This window comes from Raphanus sativus, chromosome 6, assembly GCF_000801105.2.
Source record: "Raphanus sativus cultivar WK10039 chromosome 6, ASM80110v3, whole genome shotgun sequence".
In the NCBI taxonomy this organism is placed as follows: Eukaryota; Viridiplantae; Streptophyta; class Magnoliopsida; order Brassicales; family Brassicaceae; genus Raphanus; species Raphanus sativus.
In genome coordinates, this window is record NC_079516.1 from 27,534,632 (window position 1) to 27,547,117 (window position 12,486).

The 12,486-nt window shown below is 41.1% G+C and overlaps 1 non-coding gene across 1 annotated transcript; it reads left to right on the plus strand.

Annotated features, from left to right (window-relative positions):
- Positions 1-11,481: 11,481 nt before the first annotated feature.
- LOC130497219 (small nucleolar RNA R71) lies at positions 11,482-11,588 on the plus strand. Its single transcript, XR_008936229.1, has one exon. It is a non-coding gene; the product is annotated as a small nucleolar RNA R71 (small nucleolar RNA).
- The last annotated feature ends 898 nt before the right edge of the window (positions 11,589-12,486 follow it).

Consider the following 12,486-nt stretch of genomic DNA (forward strand, 5'->3'; position numbering starts at 1 on the left):
TGTCTTTGATGATTGCAAGACAATGAAATTAGTTAATAGAAGAGAGTATGAAACTGGCAGATGAACTTTGTTTCTTGTCGATGATGGAACATTGGGAGCATGAAAGGGTTTAAATAAACATGTAATGCTCACAACAGAAACTAGCTAATATCGACTGTCAAAAGCAAATACTTAGTTACTTGTTTACCTGTTATGGTTAAATAAGATCTCATGGATAAAAATTAGATTAGAAGATGTAGTCATTGTTTTTGCTCTTATCTACAAGTTTTGTCCTAAATTGGTTGTTTACAGTAAGAACGGATTTAAGAAGATTTTGTCTCTTTTTGTTTGTTTGTTTTTTCTATCTATCCTAACGGTTGAACAGAAATGAATACGATTAATATAAATCTAAAGATTGTAATATATATATATATATATATATATATATATATATTTAGTAATGAAAAAGATTATGAGATATATATATATATATATATTAAAAATATTTTAAAGATTTTTAGACTATATAAATCTAAAATGAATAAATATGATATGTTAATAAAAATTCAGAATCACAATATAGTATAATATGCTTTTTTTACTAATGTTTTTCTCTAAGCTTGACTCGTTTTTAACTTTTATCTCATTTATGGTTTTCAGAGTTTTGTTTCATTCTATTAAACTTATCAGTGAGCCATTTTTATCATTTTACGGGGTTTTGTATCATCCTTTTGGGTTATTATTTTGTTCTGCATGTCTCTAGATTTGGAAGGTTAAGGATCAATATTGTTAATTACATTTACTTATGTTTTGTTTTTTGCGATTCTTTGATTTCTATTTTGGTGGTGGATTTGGTTCTATAGAGATCATTTAGTTTTGTGGTTCTAGGGATATGACCAATCATGCTATTTTAAGGAGTTCTGAATTTTACTATCTTCTTCCATATCCGACTAAATATAGGATGATTATCTAGCAGCATTTAAGTAACTGCTGGATTAATCCATTGTTTTAGTTTTATGGTGATTATTGCATGCTGATTTTTTTATCGAATTAAATAGACTCGTACTGAATTTGTAAATCACATTAGTACATTTGCATCTATGTGAACAACAAAAGACAGTTGTTTCCTAACACTTCGTGCTAGACTATCAATCTTCAAATTCTGCGTTCCTGGTACATGAATGATCTCCGAGGTGAGAAAATTTTTTGTAGGGTCTTGATGTCTTCCAAATGACTTGCAAAAGCAGGCCATTCTTCTGGTTTCGAAACCATATTCACCAATTGAGAGCAATCTGTTGCAAACGTGACCCGAAACTCACGCAAATTCCTCGTACATTCCATTTCCCAAAGTAACGCTTCCACCTCTGAGTGAAGAGGGGAAAGACTAGCCCTGACATTTCTTGCTCCCATTAAGCTAATGAATCCTTCTAATATACTATACCAACATTGTCCTGAAAAAATCTCATTATCCTTCCAAGAACCATCTGTAAAACACTAATGCCCTGAAATTTGCGTTAAATTCGGGGACTCTACTTGTCGTGTTGCCATCTGTATGGTTAGCGCTTGTGCTTCTGCCCAAAGCGCTGATTCGGTTTCTGAAATTTAAGTGTTTCCCTAGGATCCGTGTCCATACTGAAAACCCTGTTGTTCCTTCATTTCCAAATGTACCATAGAATCCATGCAAATTGATGATATCCATTTTCGGATAAACTCTCCAGAATAGGTGATTCATATTCGTGAAAATAGCTGGATTGGATGGTATATGTGATAGAGCCCAAACCTGACGTGCAAGAGGACATTCGAAAAACACATGGTTTCGATTCCTCTGAAGCTTCACATCTAGCCCAACATATATCCCATGTTAGCCTTCATGCTCGTAAAATTTTCCTCACTGCTATACATCCTGACATCAATTTCCATAGAAAATGCTTAATCTTTGGTGGGCATCGAAATTTCCAGCAATAGGCTTTGAGTAAATCAACTGTGGGTCCAAACACTAGTGGAGGTTTCTCCTTGTCTGGATAAACCAGTTCTACTTGGTAAATTGATTCAACCGTGTATTTTTCATTTTTGTGTAAAATGTCCCTATCCATTAGACGAGTCTTGTTCAGAGGTATGTTTTCTATTAATTTTACATCATGGGTATACACCAAAGTCTGAATTGCCTGCAAGTTCGAAGTTCGTGAAGCTGAATCAATGAGTTGGTTGACTGTAAGGTCTGGGTAATTATTATGTTGTTCCAAGTTCGCGAAGCTAAATATATGCATGTTGATTTCTTTTTCTTTTTTTCTTTGAGTCTCCAATTTTGTACATATTTTTTTGGTGACATTTAGATATCGTCTCGAATGGTGCGTCTGTAATTTGTTTTTTCAACTGTATAGGTATTTTGTTAACTACATGAGACACCCTGAGAGCACCTGAGCTAATGAGATTTCTGATGAAGAGATATTCAACCCAGACAAATCTTGTTAAATACGTTCTTACTGTACAAATATAATTTAACCCTGAAATTTCGTAAATAATTACAATATAACGCAACTGAGATTATTATAACCTTCCTTTTATAACTTTACAAAACCATCGAAATTAATAGGACAGACTTAACCAGAATCAATTCCTGCAAAACTGACTAACATTTAGGGGGGTTATTGGTAAAATAATTCTAGAGAAATTAATAAATTTTGAGATTCCATTGTTATTGGTTTATGAATTTTTGAAATCTGAGTAGAATCCATTGTTATTGGGGTAGTGACTTTTAAATTCCACTCAAAATCCTTTGGTATTGGAAAAGTTTAGTTTTCGTTGATTTTGAGATTCTATTAAAATCTATTGTTATTGGGATGTAAATTTTCTTTGTTTTAACTCATAAGACTAAACTTTGAGAATATCATCTATACCCATAAGATTTTTGAAATTAATGTAATAAAATACACTCATATACAAAATTGAAGAATCAAATAATACAAATCACAACTTAAAAAAATAGAAAATAACTATTAAAAATTAACAAAAGTAAAAAAAATAAATAAAATAGTACAGTTAGATCTTTAGTTTGTACAATACTATCAAACCTCTCTCGGAGTGAAATAAGAATCTTTTGTACTATCTGATAATCTGACTTCTCTTCTCCATGAATTCGAAGTTGATTTCCCATATCAATTAACTTTGTACTGAAAGTATTGATGCGGTCCTTTTCACTCATCTTCAAATTCTCATACTCTCTTCTAAGAGATTGAAGATTAATCATTTTCACTTGAGAACTCCCTTGAAACTCCATCTCTAATGCATCCCATGCATCCTTTGAACATGTTGCGGGAGCAATCCTTGGAAAAATAACATCGGAAACTGCTGTTTGGAGTATTTGCAGTGCCATCATATCTTTCATAACTTGATCATCTCTTTCTCTGGTTAATGCTGGTGTGTTTTCAGAAGACGAACTCAATGTAACTCCATTTTCTATAACATCCCAAAGCTTTCTTGTCTTTAGAATTGTTTTCATTTTGATCTTCCAAAAGCTGTATGCTTCTCCATTGAAGATCGGGATTATTTGTTGTGTTGTCCCCATATCTCTGTCAGCAATTCTATGATCACAATTATGTTCTGTAATATCACAATCCTCTGATTATCAATATGATTATCAAAATATCACGTTCTTGCCGTTTGATTATATCGCCGCCGTTTAGTTATATCACGGGTCTTTTTTTTTGTATTTTTGGGCCTTTTGATTATCAATAACACTCCTGCTTATCAATATCACAATCTACTAATATCACGATCTCTTCTACGATGCTCAATATCACGACCTCTTCTGTAATTATCAATATCTTCTCTGATTTATCAATCTTGTAAGTGCAAAGACGACACAAACAATAGTACTGCAGAAGGTAAATCAGAGAGATAAAATACACAAGCACACACCAATAGCTTTATTAGAATCGCCTTGTAAACCCTATTACAAGTTCTGCTTAATCAGCTTTACACGTCTAGTGTTACACCCTAACACATGCCACTGAACAATTCCTAAGCTACCCGCTTATGTCTCTCCACCGTCAAGTACTTCAGCCTCTGCTTCAGCACGACCCATAATACTTCCAAGCGCTTCTCTCTCTCTATAAGATCAGTCTCTGTGTCTCTGTCTCTCTACAGACGACCACATAGCTATCTTATACTAGTCTCCACGTTCCCGAAACCCTAGTCTCCAAAGAACCACAATATGGACATCTTCCATATCAATAAGTGCAACTTTCCTTTTATTAGAATGCACTTATTCCTCTTTCTTTAAGTCATAAACTTACTCCTCAAGTTTATTCCTCTTTGCCTTTTCTCCAAGATACTCCCTTGCTCTTCAAGTCCACACGACTCCAGCTCAGCATCTCGACTCCACATGGTCTTCACCACTCACTACGACGTCTGCTTCAGCAACTACGTCAGCGACTACTTCAGGGCGGACATCTTTACATCAACAATCTCCCCCTTTTAGCTTTGTGTGCCGATCAAGCACAACCTTCTTCTGGTTCAACAACCACGTTCCCCACCTGGAAACTTCCACGCTTAATGTGCTCTTCTCCCCCACGAAATGTGCACCACACCATGCTTTTCTCCCCCATGAGACAAGCATCATCTACTTCAGGACGTCCATCACTATGCTCTTCTCCCCCATGAGATATGCACTCCTTGGACCAGAACGTCACCATTCTCCCCCTGCTTGATTGCATACTAAGCTAAAACAGATGCTTAGATGTCAAGCCTTACAGACACACCCGTCTGCTACTCCATGCGTAATCATGATACAGCCTCTGCTGCAGCAGAATAGATTACACTTACTGCATCACGATCTGACGCACCTGTCGAGCTACCTCTCGACCCACTTCTGTTGAGGACCAGGCTTCTTTCATGCGTCGTCTCCTTGACCATGAGCCTCTTCTCAACCACCCCGAGTGCCCTCTGCACTCGTTGCTATAGCCTTGGAGTGATTTCGCTATCACCCTCCTGAAGATCCTCTCGCATCACTTCCTGACGCACTTCGATCTCCTTCCCCTTTGTGCTACGGACAACTCCGTATCCTAGCTCCAGACTTGATGCTTCTTGATCTTCCTCAAGATCACTCCTACCAGAGCTGCATCCCTCTTCTGATGTCTCTTTCTTGATCTCATCAAGTAAGCCACTCTTGGCTACAAACACCTCTTCAACCCTCTTGGGTTTAGTGAACGCCTTGTTCACCCTCTTGGTCATGTTTCTGCTCTTCTCACGAGCAAAACACTCCACCTTCTTGTGTCCAACCTTCCCACAGAACCAGCAGCACATCCGATGTTGCTTCTTCTTTGGCCTGACACAGTTGTTGATGCACCGATCAACCTCTTTCCTCGTACCAGCTGCACACCCATGCTTCAGAACCCCCTGTCTGACCTTCATGTTGCTGCACTGATGTATCACTCTCGGCTTGTTACTCACAGCCCCGCGCTGTAGAACTTCCTGCCGTACTCCTTGTCGCACGTCCCGACGTACTTCCTGACAAGCTTCTTTGGCTCCACTTTTTGATGTGCTCCCATGCACGAAATGTGACAGCCCCTTCTGTTGTACTTCTCCAGTAGCAACTTTCTTCACCTTGCTAACCTTCTGCTCAAGAGACTCATATTTCTCATTCACAGCCGCAAGTTCTTCACGAAGTTCTTCAAGACGCTCGTTCTGCTTCAGAACCATATCCTCCAATCTCAGATTCTGATCCTTGACCCTCAACCACTTGTTAAGCATCACGTGATACTCCTCATCATATGTGCTGAGATCTGAACCAGAGGATTTAATAGATCCCACCTTGCGTGCACCAAACGCAACCATATTCTTCAACACCTTTTCATCTTCTTCAGACTCTGACTCATCAGACGACTGCGAGAAACTCCGTTTCCCTTCTTTGAGTTTGGACATTCACGCCGTGTGTGTCCAAAACCTCTACACTCAGAGCACTTTAGCTCTCTTCGGCGTACCAGCGGACAGTCAACCCTTATATGACCAACTCCTTCACACTCATAGCATCTGAGATTTCCTCTCCTTATGCCATTCCCACGATCACCTCCCTGGCGACCATATTGTTTCATCTCCTCAGGGTGATTCATCCTTTTTCCAAGATTCCTGACTATCCACCCCAAGGCATCTTCAACCTTCCGAAGTCTATCAACTTCTTTGTCAGCTACAAGGGCTATACTCCCTGGCGTACCTCCTGATGTAGACACTGAGCCACTGCCTGTCTCCATCTCTTCCGCCTTCAGCATACCCACTACCTTGTCAAACTTGAGCTCATCCGTGTTTGCAGTCATATTTAGGACCGCCTTTTGAGCTCCAAACCTTGCTGGAAGACAGCGTAGCAACTTCTTCACCAGCTTCTTCTCCTTGTACTTCTTTCCAAGTACACATGCTTCATGCGTCATAGCACTGAGTTTGGCACTGAAGCTCGCCACCGTATCCGCATCTGACCACTTCAGATTCTCAAACTGCGACCCAAGATGATCCAAACGTGTCCTCTTGACACTGTCATCTCCTTCAAACGAATTCAGCAGGATCTCCCACGCCTCTTTAGCTGTAGTACTCCCCTGAATCAGCTGGAACTGCTCTACTTCAACAGCTCCGAAAATCGTCGAAAGCGCCTTTGCATTAAATTTTGATGCATTGCGCTCTGCCTCTGACCAATCCTCTTTTGGCTTAGGCTTCTTCCCATCTGCTGTGACTATGGTGGGCTCCTCCCAACCAGTCTCCACAGCTGTCCACGCATCTTCATTGATTCCTCGAATCAACTGCTTCATGCGAGCCTTCCAATGACCATACTGGTCCGCTTTCAACACGATTGCCTTCTGCACATAAATAACCGTGTCCATCTTCACCTCTAGGATCACACCAGTAACTTAGGTGACCCGCTCTGATACCACTTGTAAGTGCAAAGATGATATTCGTGTTCACGCACACCAATTAACTTAATGTGCACACTACCACAATCGAATGGTATGTCGATGTATCACTTTAGGATCGAATCCACAGAGACTAACTCTTACACTTTATTTCTATTGGATCAATACTTAGCTAAAACAAATATGGGGTTTTGTTTTGAGGGTAACGTGCAAAGCAAGTAAAATAATATAAATGAGAATTTAATTTAAAGAGAAGCCAGCCTAGGGTTACTTCATCGGGTGTTAAAACTTGTGAGCCAAACAATTATTCAAGTGCTAATAAGAACAGTCTAGAACTCGGATCACTCAAGTAGAACAGCCCACTGTCGTGGTACTGCTCCCTATGCTGATCTATCTCACCGTCTAACTGTCGTTCAGGTGAGAAGCGATCGCAAGCAATAGAGATCAAGTCCGATAGGTTCACAAAACACCCTAATATCTACTTTCGCTGATTAGGGATGCAATGCTCATTCAAAACAGATCTAGCAACCTATTACACGGTTAATGAACAGGTTAAACCTATGATCTAACATTAAGCGGCCAGTTTAATGCAAGCAATAAGAACAGTTATGAATGAAGACAATCAATGGATTCACTTATCTATGTTTAGCTCACGAAATCAACACCCTAGAACCCTAGACAAGCTAGCCGACTACTCAGCCATAGCAACTGAGAACACAGATATAACAGATGAAGAAAACATGCTGAATCAATAAAATAAAAGAGATAGGGTTCAGGATTCTTCTCAAGAGTGTAGAGATCCTTCTCCCTTTACAAATAAGTAAATCCCAACAATGGAGTCTTAGGGTCTGTTTCTCTATGAAAAATAGCGTAGTATGATGTAGAAAAATAGAAAAAGAAGTTATATCAAAAGCCACAGGCGGCCAGAGAGAAAAACAGGATAATTAGGGCAAATCCCGAGATGTTGTATTTTCCTTATTCGTCGGGAACAACCGCGGTATCACTCCGTCTGCTTGTTCCGCTTGATCGGGAACAGTCATCAGACTGTTCTGCGTGAAAATCACCAAACTGCACTGTTTTCTGCTTCTTTTGTTCCAGCAGGTCCATCTCCCATCCAGTGCAACTCCAGACCTGTAATGACTCGAAAAGGACTAGAAAGACTCGATAAAGACTTGAAAACCAATTAGAAAACATATATACAATGATGTATAAAATACCATATATCAATTCCCCCAGACTTAGATCCTTGTTTGTCCTCGAACAAGACCAAGTATCAAGAACAGGGAGAAAGGTTTGAAAGTGTGGGAACTCTCCTATTCTAAGCAACCATACCTTAACCACGAATCTCTGAACCATACAAGCAGTAAACTAGGACAACACACCCTTACCAGAACCCCACTGACTGCTGTTCGAAAATCGGCTCCATACTCTATATCTCAAACCTGAAAAAGCAACACTATCGAGACAGAACTCCTTACATTCATTTAAGAGCAGCGTGAGCTTCTCATCACAGGCACTATTCAGGGTAGACGGGCTAGGTGTGGAACAGGCTAATTTTATGGTGGAGCTAAAGAGTGTTTAGGGGCTACCAACTTTTCGTAGTGGATGCAGGATATCGCGCAAAATAGTCGTGAGAGGACGGCTCCATTGATGTCCACAGTCCCTTACTAGTTTTGCTATCTCAGGAGCGACTGTTCTTTTCGTTCGGGAACAATCATCAGACTGCTCCGCTCATCTTTCTGCTCCTCATCCCTTCATATTGATACCTACTCTTCTGCTCGACCTTCCCAATGGCTCATGTATCCTGAATTCTTCTCCTTCTCCATCACCATAAACTAAATAGAATGATTTTTTTTTTTTTTTTTTTTTGAAGTGGTGAGGTGATGAAGAAGGAGGTAACATGTGATGTTTAGATTGCCACTGGTGGTTTTTCTGGTTCAAATCATTCTGGTTCTCCACCCATGTTCCTGCACAGCTCATTGGTTATGGAGCGGTTGCTCCCTCAATCTGCTTGTTCTCCTTCTGACTGAATTTGCGCAGCAGTAACGAGTAAGAGGCTGCGTCGATCCTTTCCTCTCCGACCTTTTTGCACATATCTGCACATATAACACTGAAACGCAAATGCATGAAGGTGGAATAAAGGCTAAGGCGCAGGGTGGGAACTAGCTAAAGATGAGCTAACCACTCAGGAACAATAAGATGGATAGAAAGAATAAGAAGTCTTGAGTGTAGTTCTCGTTTCCCTGATCTAGTGCCCATAACAAGAAGAATTTCAGTCAAGATTAGGTTCAAGTTAGGTGGAGTTAAGGCTACCCAGTGTAACCTGATCGGCTGAGAACTTCTGGAGAATCAAGTGAGATATGTCAGGGTGTTCCAGGTCCAAATGTGTGTCTTTCGCCACTGCTAAGGTCACTGAATAAGACAACTAAAGCACGAGGTGGTTAGTGATCAACACAGAATAAGGTCCTAATTCCCACAAAACTTTGACTGACTCGATCCTAAAAACTGACTCAGACTGACTCAAAAGATAAACAAAAGAAAGAAACGAGTTAGTAAACGACGAAGACCCTCCTCCAGACTTACTTCACAACGTCTCGGTGTGAAAATAAATCAGAGAGAAGGTGAAAACCAGAATATACAATTTTTTTTTGGTCGAGATACTTACCTGGAGCGGGTGCTCCGAAAAATTCTAGGTGTTCTGTCGCCAGATTTTCACATGGGCGGTTGTTCTTGGCTCATGCAGAACAAGGAGCTCTGTTTCTGCAACCCAGAATTTTTCGATGTATCTCGAATTTTTCTGCTTTTTGACCTGAAACTCAATATACTAAAACGAAAATAAGCAAACAAAAACAAAACCAATTTATATTTACACTTACCAGTGGGTTGCCTCCCACCAAGCGCTTGGTTAAAGTCACTAGCTTGACTTGGTGACAAGGATCAGTCGGGTTGAGCATGAGGGCTTATTCCAAAACAAGCTCCACAATCAGACATGTTCAGCTTCAAAACTCTGCTCAACAACCCTTTCACAACAGCTTCTCCTTTCTCTTTCAGCTCATCTGTGAGAATAACTCTGACCTTGGAGAAAGGTTTAGAGATACCCTTGCACTTTACCTCATATTCAATGGATTTCTCATCACACCAGTGAGGTGTCAAGGTCATAATAGGATCTCCTTTGACCATTTTCTTCTGGACTTTCTCTTTCACCCTTGCATTTCCACTGAGTTTCTTGGTATCATTGTGAGGATCTCCATTCAGAACTTCCTTGAACTCACTGTTTTTACCAAGCTCCTTCCTTGGAACAACCTTCAGCTTTTCTCCACTGAACACTGAGATGCAAGAGGCGTGTAGTTTCTGAAATCTGGTGGGAACAGCCTGATAGAAAACATTCTTGTTGATGTGGGAGAAGGAGACTCTCTTATTAGGCATATCAACGATTGATCCCACTGTAGCCATAAATTCTCTTCCTAAGATCAAAAGCATCTCATGATCCTTGTTCATCTCAACAACCTGAAATTCAGTATGGAGAACACAGTCCCCAACTTGGACAGGAAGGTTGCGAATGGTGCCATAAGGAACTGCTCTGGAAGAGTTTGCAAAAGTCAGAGTCACCTTAGAAGGCTCAACATCAGCAATGCCCAACTTGTCTACAATCGCCTTTGAGACAAGATTCACACAAGATCCAGAGTCACAAAGAGCTTCCTCAAATTCTACTTCAGCAATGGAACATGGAAAAGCAAATTTTCCAGGGTCATCAATCTTAGGCAACACCTTCAGGTGTCTAGGTGGAATCGGATAGGGAACCTTAGGAACATAGACTCGCACTGGTGGAATATCTGTAGATCCGTCGGGAGCGGGAGCAGTCGCAGGAGCAGTCGCGGGAGCAGTCACTCTAGATCTAGCAGACTGCTCTCTTCTCTGTTCTGCACCCAGAACAGTCTCAGCGAACAGTTGTTCCGCTTGTTTTTCCTCAGATTTCTCACGTCTCTGCTCGGTTGCATTACAGTGCTCAACCCTAGGATTCATCACACTCTTTCCACGAATGATCTCTTGCTGTCTTTTAACAGTTTCAGCAGTTTGAGCAAGCTGAACATCAATCCTCTTTATGTGGTTGCTCACAGTATCATATTTTGAATTCAGCTCAGTGAACATGCTGTCCATCCTGGTGTTGATGTCTACGGTAACCTGATTCAGTGCCTTGACCTGAAGTTGCTGGCTCTGGAGCATCTGCTGCATCATAATGTTCAGATTTTTCAGATCATCTGGCGGACTGTTCCCTGCAGTCGGAGCACTCGCGGCTGGAACAACTTGCTGATTGCTCTGCGGGATGGTGTTCTGATACCCAGATCCTTGTGCCTGGTTGTTCTGCAGTAGCTGATCGACCTTAGCTGTTAGCTCATCAATTTTCTGGGTGTGTACACTGTTCCCTTTCTTGGAGCGGTTGCTCTCCTGATTCTCATTGGCTGAGCTAGCTGCCATGTTCTCAATCAGCTGGAGCGCTCCATCAGTGGTCTGAGTCATGAAGTCTCCATTGCTCGAAGAGTTTAGAGCACCTTGGTATTTCCAGTCCACCCCATCATAGAAAATGCCCAGGAGGTAATCATCATCAAATCCATGGTGAGGGCATTCTCTCTGGTAGTCATTGAAGCGCTCCCATGCGTCACAAAAAGGCTCATCATGGAGCTGTCTGAATGAAGTGATCTTGTTCCTCAATGCAGCTGTTCTCGCCTTAGAGTAGAAATGGTTGAGGAACGCTGATCGGACCTGTTCCCATGAACTGAGAGAGCCGGTAGGGAGGGAGTTCAACCACCGTGCAGCTTTTCCATCAAGAGAGAATGGGAATAGCATGCACTTGATGTAGTCTGGTGGCACACCATTCGCACGAGTAAAACTGCAGACTTTTTCGAAATTCTCAATATGCTCCATTGGAATTTCTGCAGAGAGACCAGAGAACACTTTTCTCTGCACCAGATCAATCAGAGCAGGCTTGATCTCGAAGTCTTGCCTGGTGCAGAGTGGAGGAACAATGGCAGAGCGCGTAGTAGGAATGTTCCGCGGAAGGTTTCTCTCCCCGATTGGAACAGTCTGCGCTGCTTGTTCCTGCCGCGCGAGAGCAGCCTGTTGAGCAGATTGTTTTGCAGCTGCTTGCTGAGCTTGGATGGTCTGCTGCATCTGAAGCATCTGCTATTGCATCAGTTGCATTGCTGCAGCGAGATCATCCTGATGACCGTGATCACCCATGGTGGTGTCAGTAGGCCTTGGCTGTTATCTGTTCTGATTTTCTAAACCTTGCGATCTCCTGCAACAAAGAGAAAAGAGCAAGTTAGAGGTCTTAGACTAAATAAATAACCGAAAATAAAGGTAAAAAGATGGTCCCCGGCAACGGCGCCAAATTGATATTCGTGTTCACGCACACCAATTAACCTAATGTGCACACTACCACAATCGAATGGTATGTCGATGTAGCACTTTAGGATCGAATCCACAGAGACCAACTCTTACACTTTATTTCTATTGGATCAATACTTAGCTAAAACAAATATGGGGTTTTGTTTTGAGGGTAACGTGCAAAGCAAGTAAAATAATATAAATGAGAATTCAATTTAAAGAGAAG